This window comes from Lonchura striata, chromosome W, assembly GCF_050655825.1.
Source record: "Lonchura striata isolate lonStrDom1 chromosome W, ASM5065582v1, whole genome shotgun sequence".
In the NCBI taxonomy this organism is placed as follows: Eukaryota; Metazoa; Chordata; class Aves; order Passeriformes; family Estrildidae; genus Lonchura; species Lonchura striata.
The window spans coordinates 8,844,991-8,858,688 of NC_140743.1; positions in this window are offsets into that span (position 1 = coordinate 8,844,991).

Below are 13,698 nucleotides of genomic sequence, written 5' to 3' on the forward strand. Positions count from 1 at the left end.
TAACATTTCCTTTTGCAGGGCACCTATGGTCCCAAAATAGGGGAATTTCATGTACCTAAGGAAGAAGTGTTGCCTTTGCATAGGGGTTGAATTAGTAGCTAAAGTCCACACTTTGAGCAACTAGTTTGGTTGCCCATTAGAATAGCATCAACTAGTTGTAAAGGTAAGTGGATGCTACTTTTTTCTAAGTGGTGACTAGGCAGATGACTTGGTGTCTGACTCTGTGCCGGAGAAATTTATTTGACTAGACATGAAGGTGTCATTCTGCTACAAACGTGTCATCTGGAAATTGCGAGGTCTATAGCAGTATTTGAAGATCAATTTTCTATGTGCCTTGTTTGTATATGAATGTTAAGATTGTGAGGGTGTGTGTTGTGGATTTGATAGAAGGGGATTATTTGTAAGTGAATGAAGAATGGATCCTCTGTCTGCTTGGATTTTTGCAAGGGCCCTGCAGAAGTCCTTAGCAGTTGTGTTTGCAGGTCAAATACAAAAAGAGGGTCTTTGTGGGAAATACATTTCTGTGCTGTTCTTGTGAGCCAGCAAAGGCATGCTGAAGATAAGGAAAGCCTCATATCTCTCTCAAGGAATTTACCAAAGCTATTGTTATAAATTGAGGTGAATAATTTGATTCAGCCTTTTAAGATCAATTAATAATTTTATTAATTACAGCAAGCGATAGCAAGCAAACAGCTCTGGGTGCAGCCGGGGAGCCTGCGCTCTGCCAAGGGCTGACACCCCTCCCTCTCTTCAGTCCCTTTTTATACTTTTCTTTTTCGTATCTCCTCTGCATTGTGCTGGCAACAGTTGATTTCACAAGAGGGGTGATGGGTCTCCTCCGCTGCGGTTATCAGTTCCAGCCAGTCCTGAAAGATCTTTTTTCCATATATAGTTATCACATTGTTTCACAGTATTTGCTTGCAGTTACCAGCCTTGCTTAATCCTGCAAGTTCCATGCCCCGACCCCCACACTTTTCCTCTACCCTAATTTAACACTCTTGATGAACAAACAAGTCAATGCAGTTTTTCACATTCCCCCGTTTTTTTTTTTTACCATTTTGTTAATCAAACCATTTTGTTTCTTCGTGGGCTAGAATCAAAGTCTCTCCTACTTCAGGATTTCTAGGGAGAGTTTCATATTTGGCTTTGATCAGCATCAGGTGTGCTGCCTCCAATTTTCTTTTTACTATTCTAATTTTATCTCCTGCTGCTTGCCAGTCTGAGGCTACTGTTTTACACTCTCAGTACCTACAGAAATATTCCCTAGGGTAATTGCAATACCCTTTCCCTGGGTTTGATGCTGGACATATATAAAATCCCACATTATTAAAACAGGGCTCTACAGGGGCTAGTTTGCATAACCGTGGGGTAAAACTAGGGGGTCTGGATGTTATCTGACTCTGAATTACTCTACTATCTACTCCAGTTATTGTCTACTTAAAGGGTTGGTGCAAAGCTGGGGAACCCTCCCCTTGGTATACAGTACAAAGCATTAACATATTAATAATTTGCCAATAAGGGTGGGGTCCTGACCTTGTTTTTATTGCATAATATCTTGTTTTCCCCTCTTGGGTTTGTTGCCTTTCTGGTGTTTCAAAGGCAATCAGACCGGTCATCTGGAGGAGCCTAGTACTCGGTTGGCAAAAGTTGGAGCATTTCAGCATTATTCTATCTGGGGGGGGGAACCTGGCTTTTTCCCCTCTGCCTCGCTCGCCGACTCGGGTGCTTCGAGCCGTGAGGTAAATTATCTTCTCGGCAGCAGCGGTACTCACCTGGGCGCCCCTTCCCTTGCTCCTGCCTAACCTTGTACTGTTCCCAATTTTTATCTTCGACCGGGGGTGGGTTGCATGAGACCCCCTATAGTTCCCTCTGACAATACCTTTTTAGAATTTGGGCAACAAATGGAGTGGGTTCATTAGTATGGAAACAAAAGTTCCCTGATGCACTCCTTTGGTGTATATTTTTTACCAGTCCTCAGACTCAAAACGAATCTACTGATTTTTCAATTTCCTGGATTTTAACACAATTTCTGTTCAGATCCCAGTTGGCGGCCTCCCCCCTTGGCAATGGACCTGCCACCGTTCTTGGCAAATTTTACATGCAAAGCATCTAAAAGGACAACAACACAATCTACCTTATTACAAATTATCAAATAATCATTAAAATAATTACTAACACACACAAAAGGATAATAATTATAATCTACCTTATTATAAGCTACTAAATAATTACTAATAAGTAGGTAATTATATCCTTTTTTGTTCTCCTTTGTGATTGAGTTAAATGATGCACACAGAGTTCATAGATTTTTCTTAATGGCAACCTTCAAATTCCTAGGCTGGCTGTCTACTTTCCACTGGTCATCCGTGGTGACCGGACTTTTAACTCGACTGGCATGCATCCACTCTTTCTCGGCCATCCGTATTGCAGTTCTTGTGGTCTTCTTTCTTCTCAGATTTTACTAAAAGTATGAACTACTTCATAGGCATATTTAGAATTAGTAAAAATAGTCCCACTTTTTCCTTTCAATAAATTTAGAGCCTTAAGCACCGCATATAATTTGCATGCTTGGGCTGACCAGCTGGGGCTAAGGGGACTAGATTCTACTGTCTTAAATGTTTTCTCATCTATTATAGCATACCCGGATTTTTTTTTTTTTCAGAACTTGAGAGAACTTATCTACATATAATTGAGCCCCTTCTTTTAGTTTTTCTTCCTCAAGATCTGGCCTTATTTTTGTTTTTTCCTTTATCTGTTGGAGGTAATCATGTGTTAGTTCTGTAATTGGTTCTTTATATAAAAAAAACTGGGCCGGGTTTTGCAGGCCCGTTGTTTCTTAACTTAGGAGAGGCGACTAGGATGCCTTCATACTTTAGGAGTCTGGCATCCGTTATCTATTTGTCGGCCTTCTGTTGCAAAACTCCATGAATGTTATGGGGAGATAAGACTTTTAGCTCACTTGCAAAGGTTATCATCCCAGCTTCCTCTATCAGAAGAGCAGCGGCCAGCTAATGGGATCGAGGAGTTTGGAGAGATATGCTAGATATGCTACTGGTTTGTTTTTTTTTTTTTTTTTCCTCAGCCCAATCCTGAGCTAATATACTATATGCTATCCCTTTATTTACATTAATAAATAAGTAAAATGATCTCTTTAAATCTGAAAGGCTAAGGACTGGAGCATTGACTAATTCAGTTTTTAAGGTTTCTAATTAGTCTTCATCATTGGTGCTCCATTTCAATAACCTATCATTAGTTAATTTCTTATATAAAAATTTAACTTTTCCACTAAAATTTTTGATCTATTGTCTGCAATACCTGAAGAGTCCCAGTAACTGCAGGACTTGTCTTTTGTTCTGTGGGGCCTGTAGGGAGAGTATTCCCTGGATTCTATCAGTGTCCAATTTCTTGGTTCCCCTCGTTAACCAATGCCTGAGATATTTGACTTCTTCTTCTACAAACTGCAGTTTCGACTTAGAGACTTTAATTCTTTTAAGGCTTAAATAATTTAGGAGTTTTATACTTTCTTCCCCTTTTTTTTTTTTTTTCTGCACTTAATAAATCATCCACATATTGTAATAACACTGTCCTTTCCCTTAAAGAACAACTTGCCAGTATTTGTTCTAAAACTTGTCCAAACAGATTTGGGGATTTTGTAAATCTCTGCGGAAGGACTGTCCATCTCAATTTTTTTCGGTTTCAGTCCTTGCCTCCCCTCCTTAGGTATAGGATATTGCCTAATTCTGACAGGTATCTCCAGGTTCCTAATAGTTACTTCAAAGGGTTCAATATTTAATTTTCCTATACTATTAGGGGAGTACCAAACCTCTGGATTAATCTTTTTCTCATTCTCAGCCCAGAGAGGACACAATTATACTGTTAGTTCTCCCTTTCTAATCTCTATCCCTATCCCAAATTTAACTCTCAAATCTCTTCTCAGTAAATTTTAATCTCCTTCTGGAACTAATAAAAATGACTCAATTCCTAATTTGGAGTTACTTTTTAAAAGTACATCCTTGGTTACAGGTACTCCAAAGGGTTCCCCTTTAGCCCCGATTACCTGTATTATTTCAGATGAAACCTTGCACCCTTGGGGAAGGGTCTGGATGGTCGATTTTTCCGCCCCTGAGTCCACAAGGAACTCATATTCTTGCTGCTGGGGACCTATTTTTAATTTTACCAGGGGTTCTGTTCTTTCTCTTGTCCCCAGCAGATAGAGCCCCTGACACCCCTAATCTTCCTTAAACTGCTCTTCATCAGCCATCCTTTGTTGGCATTCCCGCTTCATATGTCCCTTTTTCCCACAGTAGAAGCAAACAATCCTATCTCCTCTACCTTGTCTTCCTTCATGCACCTGTCGACCAGCTCCCCTCAAACCTCCTGGGTGGCTACTACCCCTTCCTTGGGGAGATTTCCTCTGTCCTTCCCTTACAGCTGCTAACATAATCTTAGACTGCTTCTTGTCGTTCTCATCCTCCCTCCTAACATAAACCTTCTGAGCCTCCCGCAGTAACTCATCTAGCCCCCTCGCTTGCCACCCTTCTAACTTTTCCAACTTCTTTTGAATATCCATCCACGAGTTTACCACAAAATGAACTTTCAACAGTGTCTCCCCTTCAGGAGTGTTAGGGTTCACTCCTGAATATAACTGAAAGGCTTTTCTCAGCCTCTCCAAACACTCAGTTGGATCTTCATCCTTTTTCTGTTGTTCCTTGAATGCCTTTTGTACATTCTGTCCACGAGGGACAGCCTTCCTTATTCCCTGTATTATTATATTTCGCAAATCGCCCATATGGGTATGGTGTAACAGGTCATGATTATTCCACTGGGGATTCTGTAGGGGCCATTTAGTATCTGCTAATGGTCCCTGCTGATGTTCATCATCCCAGATTCTCATGCCCGTTTCCCTAATCATTCTCCTTTCTTCTGCAGAAAACAAAATCCCTAACATGGATTGCATCTCCTCCCAAGTATAAATATTAGGTCCCAAAAATTGATCCAACCTCTCCGCCACCCTTAAAGGATCTTCTAACAAATGTCCCATTTCCTTTTTAAATTCCCTATCATTCCCCGAGTTTAATGGGACGGATATGTTCCCTATTCTTAGAATCTGGGCAGGTTGTCCTGGTTGTGCTGCATTTGGGTTAGGCACCATTCCCATTCCATGCTGTCTAAGGGGAAATATACCCAATTCTTGCTTTCCCTTTTTTCAGGTCTGGCTTCAGGTTACTCGCCGAGAACCCTCAGGGATACTTTCCTCCAACCTTTTACCTTCCGGTCCCTCATCCTCTGATAATTCTTGAGTGGGTGCCGAGGGACCCGGGTGGTCTACTAGCAAAGGTTCCGGGAGGGGGGGTGGGTATAAAGGTTGTGGCAATGGAGGTGGCAATGGAAGAGGTGGTGGTGGTGGCGGTATATAGGGAGGGGGGGATACCTGGGGGTAATTTAATTTCTTTTGGCTTCTTTTTTTTCCTCTCGATATTGAGAGCAAATAATTTTGCCCTTGTCTCTTATCCAGAGGGCTGCATATTCACTTTCTTCTAAATTAAAGGGTTCTTTTGAATTAACGTAAATATTTAAGGCCTGACAGATCCAATCCTCAAAAGACCCAAATACCGGCCAATATAACTGATCCCCTCTTATTTGTTTCCCCCCCCAAACTTCCATGCAGTAATGAGCCATTTTTACTTTATCTTTTCCCTTCCTAGAAGGAAAGGTATTCCAATATTTAATCATTAAGCCTAATGGACTCTCCTCTGGAATATGGGGAAGTTTTACAGGGATTCCCCCACCCATGGGTTCAGCAGGCTTGCTTTTCCTCTGACCCATCTTCTGGAGTGCCTTCTAACACACACACACTTGCTTCCCTCAATTCGTGGCCCAGTCCGTCGCTGGATATGGGAACCGCACTACTATGAGGTCCGCACTGGCTTGGGGAGTCCGAGCTGCCGGACCCCCTCTCATACACCACACTCGTCACACTCCAGGATCCCCAACCCCCAAGCAGGCGGTCCCGTTCTCCCAGAACAGGCCTCCTCCGGACACCAAGTCCTTCAGAAAATACTTACACCATCCAGTGTCTTCGCCCGGGGCTTTGTGCACAAAGATTAAGGGGGTCACCGGCAGTTCTTTGCTTGCTATGGGATTTTAGGTTCGTTGGTCAGAGTCCGGAGACGAGTGTTCCCACAAGGCCATTGTTAAAGCAATGCCAGTGGGGCGCCTCCTTAGCGAGGCTCCCTCTCTGGGTGTTCCGATCAGAGTATGGCACCAAATTTGTTATAAATTGAGGCGAATAATATGATTCAGCCTTTTAAGATCAATTAATAATTTTATTAATTACAGCAAGTGATAGCAAGCAAACAGCGCTGGGTGCAGCCGGGGAGTCTGCGCTCTGCCAAGGGCTGACACCCCTCCCTCTCTTCAGTCCCTTTTTATACTTTTGTTTTTCGTATCTTCTCTGCATTGTGCTGGCAACAGTTGATTTCACAAGAGGGGTGATGGGTCTCCTCCACTGCGGTTATCAGTTCCAGCCAGTCCTGCAAGATCTTCTTTCCATATATAGTTATCACATTGTTTCACAGTATTTGCTTGCGGTTACCAGCCTTGCTTAATCCTACAAGTTCCATGCCCTGACCCCCACACTTTTCCTCTACCCTAATTTCACACTCTTGATGAACAAACAAGGCAATGCAGTGTTTCGCAGCTATCACCAATACAACATGAAGAAAGAAAGAGAAAAAAGTCTGTCTTGGTTAGACAAGACAGGAGTCTGTGAAAGAGGGCAAAGCCTCCTGTGCAATGGAGAACGGCAAACCCCCCTCCCTCTGAATTACCAGGATCTTTAAATTAAAAGGCTCTCAGGCAAAGATATGGGAGTGGGAGTAACAATTCTTTACTAGGAGAAAACTGGACAACAATTTAAAAAAGGCAAATGCAATCGGTACAAACAAAATCAGTGAAAGAAAAAGTCTAGAACCTGAGGAATGCCAGTATCAGGTTTGCTGGGACAATTGCTTTCCCTTGCAATAGTTGATGAGTTGCAGCTGAAGTGGTGATCTTTAGAAGGGTATAATTTTCCTCTGAAGATCTGGTGGCAGTGGGGGCCGGTCTTCCTCTGCGCCGGGGTTGCCTCTGAGCTCCGCTGCCGTCGCCTCTGCGCGCCGGCTGCTTCGCTGCGAGTGCCGCCGAAGAGAGAGCGAGAGAGAGCTGCTTTCCCCGGGGATCCCGCGCAGAGAGAGAGAGCTGCTTCTCTCGGAGTCCCGCGAAGAAGAGAGAGAGAGCTGCTTCCCCCCTCTGGGTGGGACCCCTCACGGTGTTACATTTTTTCAGCCCTTCATTAAATCAGTCAATGGTGTATAAACAAACCATTGCCTCTACAGGACAAACCATTGTCTCTGAGAGAGTTAACAAAAACCTGTCCAACCGGTTCGCCTTCGACAGATGGCAAATGGAATACAAGCTTATCTTACAACCCAGGACAAAGTGTAAGCAAGAAAATCTGGACTTTGGTTGGCTTACACAGTGGCATGGCTTCTTTCACCTATTGAAAGTTTTGTTTTTTCTTTATGACCAATGGGCAGTGTATGTGTTTGTTAAGTAAATGAAAACATCTTCTAAAACTATATGTTGCAGTATTTCTGAGAGAGAGGGGGCATGATTTATGGCTGGAATGAGATTTGAGCTACTCCAGCCTAGGCCTCAGATATGGGCCTTGTGAGGCCTTCAAGCCTGTGGTGCAGTTAGAAATTATATTAAGGTGTGATGTGAAGCATTGGGCTTTCTGGGTGTGAAGTAGTATAGGTTTATAGGGTAGAGTTTATTCCACCTTAAGACAAAGACAGACAATGTTAGCTTGTCAATGAGAGCGTCTTTGAGGCATTTGAATGGTCCACACCAGAACAGATAGAGGTCCAGAAGCCATCGCGGGCTGAAAAATTCTTTAGTGCTTATAATATGCGGCCAGTGCGAGGGCAGAAGGCTCCAGTCAGTTCCTCTGTTAAGGAATTTGTCGCTCGTATAGACACGGGTGCAGAGCCAGGCGGCGCAGGGCCAGGCGGCCCTGGGCCGAGCGGGCCGGGACGTGTAGTCACAGCAGCGGCGGAAGTTCGCCTGCAGACATTGGATGTTAACAGATCGCCGATCTTGTGGAGTGAGGCAAACCTGGACGTAGCCCTGCCGTGTCTTTCGGGAGGCAGGGGGACACCGGAGAAGGCAGGCGGAGTTGGTGACAAAACAGGGCTGAATCAGGAGGCAGAAAACAGGGGCGAAGATCAAGGCAGAGACCAGGGCGGAGAGGGGACCGAAGTGGCGCCGGCCCCTCACCCCCCCCGCAGACGCGGCAGCTGCGCGCGTGAGCAGCAACGCAGCTTGGCGGTACCCAGCAGCAGCGAACAGACCGGCGCGGGGCAGGGGGGCTGAACGCAGTCGTGCTTGCGAGATGACAGAAGTAGCTACTCAGACAACAGCAGTGCAGACCCCCGCCGCAGTCAGCCCCCTCCCCACGACAGTAGACCTGCGCTGCCCATTCCCACCAGGCTCCGATTCCGATGACTCAGAGTCAGACTCCGCTGATGTCAATTGTTGGAGGAAGAAGTGATCACGAAATAGGATACAAAGACCATATATATTACAGCAAAAAATAGCCCAACTTGCCACCCTTTCAAATCATCAGGTTCAATCAGTGGAACCTTCCACTGAGCAGCAATTGGCATTGCCAGCTGTTTTTAAAAATCCATCACAGTCGCGATGGGCTTCAGTAGTAAAAGATGCTATTTTAGATGGAGACTGGGAAGCTGTCAGCTCTCTGGCCTATCCTGTCATAGCAACAAATGGGAATGCCGTGTGGGAGCCCCATGAGTGGAAAATCCTCCAATCAGCTAAGCAGACAGTCACAACTTATGGGATCAGGTGAGAAGCAGCAAGGAACATCATTCAATATATATTTACAGCAGATGTGCTTTGTCCCGCTGATTAATCTAATATTGCCTCTCTGCTGCTGACACCCTCGCAGTTCCTCATGTTTGAAAGGGAATGGAGATGTTTGGCACTTGAGGAGGCCAACAACCATACAGTGGTGGGAGATCCTTTCTATGGAGTCCAGCCAGATATGCTGACTGAGCATGGACCATATGCAACCAACAGAGTGCAACTTACCTAGCCCATTGAAATGCATCAATTGTCACAGCAGATGGCCCACCAGGCTTTGCTTTTAGTACCAGATAAGAAGAAATCAGCATCCTATGCAACCATAAAGCAAGGACCCACCGAACCATATGGACAATTTATTGATAGGCTGTCAGCTGCCTTGAAAGATGCTCCTGACGTACCACTGTTATAAACGAGCACAATAGGCTGTTAAATCCAATTAAAAGGATTTATTAATAGCGGAAAGCGAAAGCAAACCAGCGCGCGCTGGGCGGCAGTCGTTTCAACTACCGCGCCTAGTTCTCCGTTTCCCCCCCTCTTCCGGATGTGTGACGTTCTGGTGACGCTCTGGTGTCTCTTCTGCGCAGGCGCACCCTGTTGTTAGGTGGTCGTTCTCTGCCTCTTGGTGGCGCCAGTGGTCTTCTTTAAGGTTGTCTCTGCGACCTGGAAATTCCCTCAAAAACAAGAAATGTTATCTCTAGGCACGTTTACATGTTTTGCCAAGTCTGTAACGGAACTATCCTTGAAACATATCTATTCGCTTAGGTGTTTGGGTGCCTAGCAGCAGCTTTCTCAAAACAGTTTTAACTCCCTAAAAAGTTTGTAACGAAGTCGTCCTTGAGAGATAGTCACTGGAATGCCTGAGATAGTCACTGGAATGCCTGGCAAAATGAGAACATGTTCAGACAAGTAAAAACTCTAATTAAAACTCTATTCTGTGAATATGAGAGACTCTATATTATGAACAAAAAGGCCTTATTTTCCTAACAATATCCCCCCTTTTTATTTTAACCTCCTTTTTGTTCATTAAAGCGCTCTAATTCCCTTTTGCTCAATTCTAAATACTCTTCAGTCTCTACTTTGCTAAGTGGCTCATACTTTGGCCTTACTATCATTAAATGTGCAGCTTCTAACCTATTTTTCACTAGTGTAATAAGTTTGCTAAGAATGCATGGCCCAAAAGTAAGTATTAGAATTAGTAAAATTACTGGTCCTGCAAGGGTGGATAATAGAGTGGTCAGCCAGGGAGAATATGTGAACCAGGATTCATACCAACTCTGCTGGGATTCTCTTTCTCTTTTTCGTTGTTCTATTTGTTTGCGTAACTCAGCCATCGTGTCTTTTACAATACCTGTGTGATCTACATAAGCGCAACATTCTTCTTGCAAAGCGACACATAGTCCCCCTTGCTGTAAGAATAACAAATCTAATCCCCTTCGGTTTTGGAGGACTACCTCAGAAAGGGATTTTACTGATTTAACTAGTTCACTTATGGCCTTATCTATTCTACTCAGATCTTCATCTACAGATGTGCGCAGAGCTTTCATACCTTGGGTTTGACTTACTAGGGAGGCGACCCCTGTTCCTACTCCTGCTCCTCCTATGCTGAGCAAGATTGCTACCGTTAGTGCTGTAAGTGGTTCCCTTTTAACCAGGTAGTGTTCAGGGGTCTTCTGATGTTCTAACACGTATTCTTTTGGGTGGTATACGATTCTGGGGATTATTAGAACTTGAATGCAGAAGTCTGAATTATTAAAGGCTCTTACCGATAGGCAGGGTGTAACTCCAAGTTGTTGACATACCCATTTAGTATTGACTGCTGGCATAAGCCAATCAAAAGGCTTGTCTGTTCTGCTAATGCTCATTGTTGTGTTACAGAGGTGTCGCATATTTGCTGGAACTTCTCCTACACATCTTCCTTGCCCACTAACCTGGGACAAGGTAATGCCTGGAACATTATCTCCTTCTTTTTTCCAGAGACACTCTTTTGGATTTGTACCATTTATTTCCCTTGCCTCAGATGTAATCCCAATAGCTTCATAAAAGGGTGGATTAATCATATAGCAAAGCCAACATCCTTTAGTTAGGTTAGGATGGGTATGATTCAAAACTCCAAAGGTAGCTTGCATGATTTTCCATAAAGTTGTATACCTCTGCACTAATAACTGAGGTTCTTGATTACCTTTGTCTATAACATTATCTCTGGTTTTATTACTCTCTTTTAAGTCATTGCTTATTACTGGATTTGGGCCTATAGGGCTAGGGTCATGTGGCGCTACTTCCTTTTTTATTTGAATCAGATTTCCCGGATCATGTCCTTCTATCCAATGCCTAACCCCCCATGTTTTGCCTATTAACCATCCAGAATCGCTTGGTTGAGTGACATTTAGGTAAAGAAAGGTGCAGTTCCCAAGTAAGTTTTTCCCAGTCCAAGGCCACTCTCGTGGTCGTTTACATCCTGCTGGTCCATGTCCTACTTTTAAATATTTATCTAATCCCCCACCCGGAGCCCACGCTGATGCTATTGTTTCACAGCCCCAATAGGCACAGTAATAATGTTTGGGGTAATTACAGTATTGCTTCCCTGGGTTTGAAGCGGGGCACATATAGAAGCTTGTTAAGTTTAACAGTCGCCCGCATTTTAAATTCCGAGTTAGATCACAGATCCCAACTTTGAAGCTTGGTGCTCCAGGTCCCGTTATTGTTTGTAAAATATGACGGGTATCGTGATCCTCCCATCTGCTTAAGGTCCATTTAAAGGGTTCATGTATATTAACTGTAGCACTCTGAAGGGGAAACCATACAAACATAAAAACCCATAGAATTGAGTGATACGCACTGCAGGGGAGGATGTTACTTATCATGCTCAGTTTTACATTCCCATTTTCCCCCATTCCGTTGTCACCATTCTCATACTCATGATGATTTACGTTCTCTTTCAAGGTTTGGGAGGGCCCCTCATCCCCACTATCTACCTCTCTGTCTCGCCTGTCAACTTGGTTGCTACAAGTTACAGGGCAAGCCATCTTCCCGACAGCAGAGATATTCTTCAGGGGTGGGATCGTTCCCTCTTTCCCACTTTGATCTCCGGGAGATCCAATTTTTCGTATTCAACTGTGGGGTGTCGCACCTGAGTTTTTTAACTAATTTGCGACACTTGACCTGGACTATATCCGTGAGGAACGGACCCAGGGGTTCATTGGAATGGTAACAGTGGAATTCAGGGTTTATTCCCTTTATGAAAACCTCCCACCACTCAGGGGATCCTTTAGTCAATTCCCGAGTGGCAACCTTGTAATTTAGTACTTCAGATGTCAATTTGCGCTGCTCCAGCCAGCAGCGTTGACATACACTTCTTGGAGCTCTCCCCTTTCTGCAGTGAGCCCACCACAATCCTTTACAGATTTTGCAGGAAAAACAGGCAAAAGGGTAACAATGACAATCTAACCAGCTACACCTTACTCTAATACTTTGATGTTCAGCGTGGCCCTCCCCTTCCCAAGGTCTCTGTTCTTTTTCAAGTCGGATGAACCGATAGAAGGGCTGCTGGGCTGAATCCTCTAGACGTTTACAGTATCCTGGGGGCTTTGTTTCTCCAACTAGTTGTACTTTCAGTCCCCAGTTATCTCCAACCCAAATGTCTCTAGAGCTGATAGAGTTCATGAAAATTATTTGTAAGTCCTTTTTACTGTTAGCTTTAAATCCCCCGGCTTCCCGTCAATTTTCCAGCTCGTTTCTTTGGAAGCTGTATGAAATCGAGTTGGATCCACCGGCCCCTTTATTCTGCTAGCATGAGTCCATCCCTTCTCTGCTGTGCGGACTGCGGAGTCAGTGGTGATTAAAACCAGGTATGGTCCGTCCCACTTTGGGGTGATTGAATCTTCTTTCCAGCTCCGGATGAGGACCCAGTCGCCGGGTTGTACCTGATGTAACACAAGATCTAGGGGTGGTCTTTGGGCCCACATCCCTTTTTCCCATAACTGTTTTTTATATTTCATTAAAATGGTTAAGTATTTATTAATACTTTGATCAGTAATGTTAGGATTGGTTTGAACTTTTTCTAGGGAATAGGGCATCCCATACAGCATTTCAAATGGGGACAGTCCTATATCAGCTCGTGGCTGAGTTCGAACATTTAATAATGCCAACGGCAAACATTTTATCCAGGATAATTTAGTTTCTAGTACTAATTTGGTGAGTTGTTTCTTAATTTCCCCATTCATTCTTTCTACCCTTCCCGAACTCTGTGGATGCCAGGGAGTATGTTGTTCCCATTTTATGCCCAGAGCTTCTGCTAGCATCTGTGTTATTTTTGAAGTGAAATGGGGGCCTTTATCAGAGTCTATCGTCTCTGGGACCCCATATCTAGGTATTATTTCTTCCAGCAAGGCTTTTGTTACTGTCCGAGCTGTTTCTCTGGCAGTGGGGATTACTTCTACATAATGTGTTAAATGATCCACTATAACCAAAAGATATTTTAGTCTCCCTATCTTGGGGAGCTCAGTAAAGTCTACTTGCAGATTTGAAAAGGGCCTCTTTGCCACTGGCCTCCCACCCAGGGGTAGTTTTCTTAGGTTTCTCCTGTTTACCCGTAGACAGGTTGGACAACTTCTAGTAATCCCTTTCGCTAAGTCATGTAGGCCCACCGTCATATAATGGGTGGCAAAGTGATCTACCAGCCCTTGAGCGCCCCAGTGTGTTCTCTGGTGTAATTTACTGAGCATCCGCTGGGCTATGGCTCTAGGTAGAACTTCCCTCCCATCCTTTAACATCCAT